The sequence below is a fragment of the Tachypleus tridentatus genome, chromosome 7 (assembly GCF_004210375.1).
Source record: "Tachypleus tridentatus isolate NWPU-2018 chromosome 7, ASM421037v1, whole genome shotgun sequence".
Lineage (NCBI taxonomy): Eukaryota > Metazoa > Arthropoda > Merostomata > Xiphosura > Limulidae > Tachypleus > Tachypleus tridentatus.
The window spans coordinates 13,202,076-13,208,100 of NC_134831.1; positions in this window are offsets into that span (position 1 = coordinate 13,202,076).

Here is a 6,025-nt window from a genome sequence, read left to right on the forward strand (position 1 = left end):
CCATGCCAAAGCGAATGTTTAAATTTATTCGCAATGACGGCCGTGCAATTCACTACTGAGACCTCTTGTTGGGCATTTCCTACCCTATTTAGAACTTCTTTTTGGTATGTTTTTAAACTTTTGACCAACTAGTGTTTCGGCTAATTTTATAGTGTTCACATTTTCTCTATTAAATGCTAAAAAAGTTTTTATTTTTATTTTCCATCTTCATATATTCATCTTTCAAAGCACTACTCAAATAAATGGTCGAGTCTAACAAGGCAAAATGCGTATTTTTTTATGACCAGGTGGTTAAGCCACTTCACTATTATTTAACGGTCGCGTGTTAGAATCCCCGTCACACCAAACATGCTCGCCCTTTTAGCCTGGGGTTGTTATAATATGTAGGTAAATCCCCTATTCGTTAGTAAAAGAGTAACCAAAGAATTAGCAGTGGGTGGTGATGGCTTGCTGCCTTTCCTCTAGTCTTACACTGCCAATTTAGGGTCGGCTAGTGTAGAGAGCCCTAATTTTAATTTTGCGCAAAATTCAAGAAACAAACAAAACATTTAGGTGTAAAAGTGTATAGGAATAAGTACGTTATATTAAAGTAATGTTGAACACGCAAATCACATGAAAATGACAACCGACATAAAACCGACGTTTTCACGTTATTTGCTGTTTCCCAGGTTTGCTATCGAACATTGGTCATTTGGGGGAAGGATATGTAACAGCCATTTTCGACGCAAAATAACGATATACTAAAATCATAATGATGTTTTCAGATCGAAGATTTAGAATTTACAAGACGTGAATATCTTTAAGCTTAAAATCATTTGAAACAAAGGAATGTGGATCAACCTTGTTACAAGAACAAACCAGCAAGAAATCTTCAACAAGTCGTATCCAAAGAGAACCTGGTAATGAGAATTAAATATTGGTCAAGTACAGCTACACAATGTTCTGTCTGTTCTCTATCCATTGCAGGTATCAAAATTCAATTTTTAACGTTATAAGCCTATAGGCCTTCGAGCTTCCTGCTGAGCCACCGGGGGAGGCTTGAGAGAACGGATAACGAACTTTTCTAAATGATCGTTACTTCATTTAAGACAAAAAAAAGGTTTTCTCTAAAAGATGTTATTTTCTTATATACACCTTACTTCTTCATTACAAAATGTGCACAAATAAATATTATTTCGTTGTTCATTATACATTTTATTAGTTTAATATTTTAATACCTTTTAAAAAGTTCTGTTTTATTTTGTTTTTTGGTGCTTTTAGGCGTTGGTTCCATTGTTAACATTGTAAAACAATCGATAATGTTAAACAAACGCTCTTTTCTTACACTTTGTATTATTTGTTTGTTAATTTAGTTTATTTATATGCAGAAAACGTCAAATAGGCATTCCAAAATAAAAAAGCATTGGTGCAACACATTGCCATATAACAGTTTCTCTTCGATATCAGTTTTCTTGGAACAAACTGAAAATAAGTGACTCTTGTGTTTGCTACACGTTTTTGTTTTCGAGTTGCATCAAATAACTTCTCTCCTTCTAGTTATAAAGTAGTGTAACGTGATTGTTTTTATTTTTTAGACCATCAATAAGCTGATTCCGATTCGTATGTCTCTTGAGGACGAGTTGGCAGGGACTGATTTTGTAGAACACAACATCCATTACGAATGAAATCCTCTACAAAAAGTCGAACTCTGCACGAACAAAGATTGTAGAAGAATTATGGAGCCTTTCAGTGGAATAACGATGGAACCAACACAGAAAAACAGTAACATAAGCGTTCCAGTGAAAGACAAACCATCTGTGAGTCCGAAGAAAGAAATGGTGATTCAAACCAACTCTGCAAATGTTAAAGAAAATTAAGTAAATAAACTTGATTATTCCGGTTTACCCAAATGAATAGGCTGTCCTATTTAAGATCCAGTGACCGGATTTGTATATACATATATATTTTCTATACAAATAATGTCCATATTGCTCCTTAAGCTGACTGTGCTACACTTCGAAATGTCTGAAAGAAAAAAAGAAACTGAAAATTCTTTATCACAAAAATGAATCAATTTTATCTGAGTCTATAAAAACTTTCCTTCTGAGCTTATTCTATTGTAAGAGAATCTTGTATAGTTCTATAGATGGTATGAAGCTTTGACATATTCGTGTTTATTTTATTTGGTTCACGTGTCTATCGTGTTGAACAATAAAGAAAGTGACAAAGAGGAAGTGCATAATGTATCAGTTTTCTTAATGCTGATTTCCCTAACACAAAATACACAAACATAACTTTAAACTCTCAAAAACACTTATACATTTATGTTTACATTTCCAACATCACATACATAATATTTTTTTTTGATAAACTACGAAAATGTTGGTCATAAAACTACAAGACAACTATATACTTTTACGTTATGGTACGTGGGCAAGAAAATAGCCATCTTTGACAAACCACAAACAAATGCAGTAGTGTCTAAAAGGTATAATTTTGAATATCGACCAGTTACACGAGGGCTATCTGCGCTAGCTGTTATTAGTGTAGTAGTGATAGATTAGATGAAGAGCTAATCAACATCAGCCACTGCCAAATCTTGGGTTACTATTTCAGTAACGAATAGTGAAATTTGTCTGCACATTATAATTCTCTCACGGTTGAAAGGGCCATCGTCTTCAATGATGGGGATTCGAACCCGCAATCTGTACATTGCAAACCAAGTGCCCTAACCAACAGGCATTCTAAATATCATAATATATAAATATCACGTATTACCTGGCCCATATAAAAGCCAAAATGCATTTATCCACAGAGAACAGTTCGATTACTGTCTGTACATTATAAATTTTAGTGAAGCTGTGAAAGGTGGGGGATCCGGCATGGCCAGGTGGTTAAGGCACTCGACTTGTAATCCGAGGGTCGCGGGTTCGAATCACAGTCACACCAAACATACTCGCTCTTTCAGCCGTGGGGGCGTTATAATGTGTCAGCCAATCCTACTATTCGTTGGTAAAAGAGTAACCCAAGAGTTGGCGGTGGGTGGTGATGACAAGCTGCCTTCCCTCCCACTTACACTGATAAATTAGGGACGGCTAGCCCTCTTGCAGCTTTGCGCGAAATTCAAAAAACAAACAAAACAATCGTTTTAGTTACTTTAACTGATTTTCCTAAATTAACCGTTTCTACTTCACTTGAAAATCTATTACAATTCACAGAAAATTAACTCCATACAAACATGTACATTTTGTGTGATTTTAAGTTCTTTTTTTTTAATGTTTTACGTTTTTTCACGTCATCTCTCAGCAAAACTGTGGCATGTCTCCAAACTCATACCAAAATAAACTGGATTTCCATACTCGTGGTGGGCAGTACACACATAGCCGTTTGTGTAACTTTGTGCTTAATAACAAACAACAAAACTGCGGAATGAATTCATCAAAACAACTTCCATATTCGCACTATACATAATAAGCAGGCTTAAGCGAAATACGGTCATTAGTGGTGTCATATCCGTTATCCGGACGTATTAGGTGTATGGATATATCTATTGCACCATGAACATTACATATTACGATACACAAAACAATACGATTAATTCTGGTTTTCTGACAAACACCAATATGTTTGTTGTTCATAGACCTTCGTTTCGAGACCAGTTTAAATGTATACAATTTCTTCATGCCAATCTTTTATTTTTTTACAAATAAGAACCCATGAAACTTTTCACAATTAAAACGTAACATGAGTTTATCATATCAGAATGTGAATAAATTTGTGTTATAAACCTAAAAATTAAAATGTTGGCATTTAATTTCTTTGGAAATTATTATCAAAAACACAAATAAATATCTACGTTACAAACTGAACCCTCCCTCCCCCTAACATCTGGGGTATTCTGCAACAGTTAACAGTGGCTGTGTGCTCTGCTAGACAAAAATATTATAGAAATATAATGTTTTTATAGTAATAGAAAATATTAATTGAAATTCCTATAGGTGTCTCTATGATGGGTTTTTAAATATTTTTCATGTTGAGTACTGAGAATCTTGCAGCCATATATTACACATTTGTTTCAGTTTTTTAGTTTTCTTCACCCTGATACACAGCCAGCACGTGTCTGCTCAGTCACTTCGTATTGTCACAAGACCTTAATTCTATTAATCTCCTTTTCCTTACGTGTGTGTATGAATGTCAGACGTAAAAGACATTCATTTGTCATTATATTTCACACGTAAGTCTCGAGTCTTTGAAGATAATTAAATAATCTTTCAGCTGATGACATATACCTCGTACGAATTAGAATAAAGCACGCAAAGCTTGTCCACATATTGCCTCGCAAACACTCATAATTATATAGCGTTTCTACACAGTTTAGTCTTTAATATTTGCGTTTTATGGACAAATATTTAGTTGTATGAGACTACATACTTCTTGAATGATAATCACAACCTGCGAGATAAAAGTTATAATATTTTATTCTTTACATATCTGAGGCACGCTGCAAGATGCTCAGTGCAAAAATATCAGTAGACTCGTTTACCAGTATTGAAATGAACCTTGCAACTCTATAAATGTTCAGATGCTTACAAAGAATTTATTGATGACGAGAAACCCACTTGAAATAAAAATGTATCTCAAAACGACTGGTATGGGTATTAACACTTTTACTGATAAGGAGGGAACAACGTTTCGACCTTCCGAGGTCAGGTTAAGAACCTGACAAAGAATTTGCTTCTCTCAGTAGCAGTCACTGTTCAGAATATCTTTCCTAATTTGATCACCACAAAGAATAAACTAATGCTGGTTCTGACATATTTGCCTTCTGTACGAGCTGTCTATAAGCAGTACCTTTGTATAAACAGTTTCAACATGGAACTTCAACAGCATTGTAAAATTTATTCTTCAGTCCATTTTGCCACACAAAGCAATACTTTGTTTCCACATACTATAACAGTTTTTATTACAATTATTAAAGCAGTGATTCTTTTCTACTTTTTCTTTTAAATGCTGTCGATAATTTTCCAACCACACATGGCGTCTTTTTTTTGCAGATGTGGCAATTTTTTTGCTTTTCCCAGTAGTAAACAAATATTCCTTTACCTACATCAGTGAAATACTCCAATTCTTTACAAGTTTTGGTATTGTTACTTTTACCAAAATAACAAAACATAAATACCAAAACGTACAGCATCTAGACTTGGACTATAATTAGGGACTCTGTACTTCTTCCCTTAAACTAACATTAGAGGTGAAAGCCAGGTCTTGGAATATAAACTGAACTTTTTTTTTAGGAAGAAATTAAAATTTTCAGTCTCTAACCTTTCACATTCTGGTATAAAATAAATTTGCCCGATGTCAACTTTGTTACGTCCAGTCTTAGTTTAAAACATGGTCAAGGATTTTGACTGAAAATGCAATTAACTCTGACCACTAAAGACATTTTCACTGAAAGAACTTGACATGAAAGAGACGAATTTTATCTGTAACGTTATTTCTGAAACATTTACAAGTACAATCTGATTATATTTCCTGCTTTTATATGGCTGACACCTACCCTATGTTCTAAACTTTGTCATTGAGTTCTCTAAACTTAGTATTTTTGCCCTGACTTTCATATTATGACGTCTTTTATGTTTGTTTTTTCTTTTACACTATTCTTTGTCCAAAAAATCTACATCACTTACACAGGTATCATCATTTAATATTTGTCAAACGTATACTTTAAGTGATGCTTTGGAAATTAAGTTCAATCTGATTGAAAAAGTTATTAATACTGATAACAACAATCCACCCTCCGTGTTGATAAATCTCATCACTGGACATTAGATTTGGTATCAAATAATCAAACAATTCTGTATTAAATACTAAATAAAATCAAAAGATTTAGTTAAATCATAGTTTTATTAGTCAGTTTTCACTGAATAAATAATCTGTTATTTGTTTAAAACAATTTATACACATCCATGTTATAGGTAAAGATAGAGGTTTTCTTGACGTGCCGGTTATATTTTTAATCTGTTAACAGCTCAGTCTCTTTGAACCA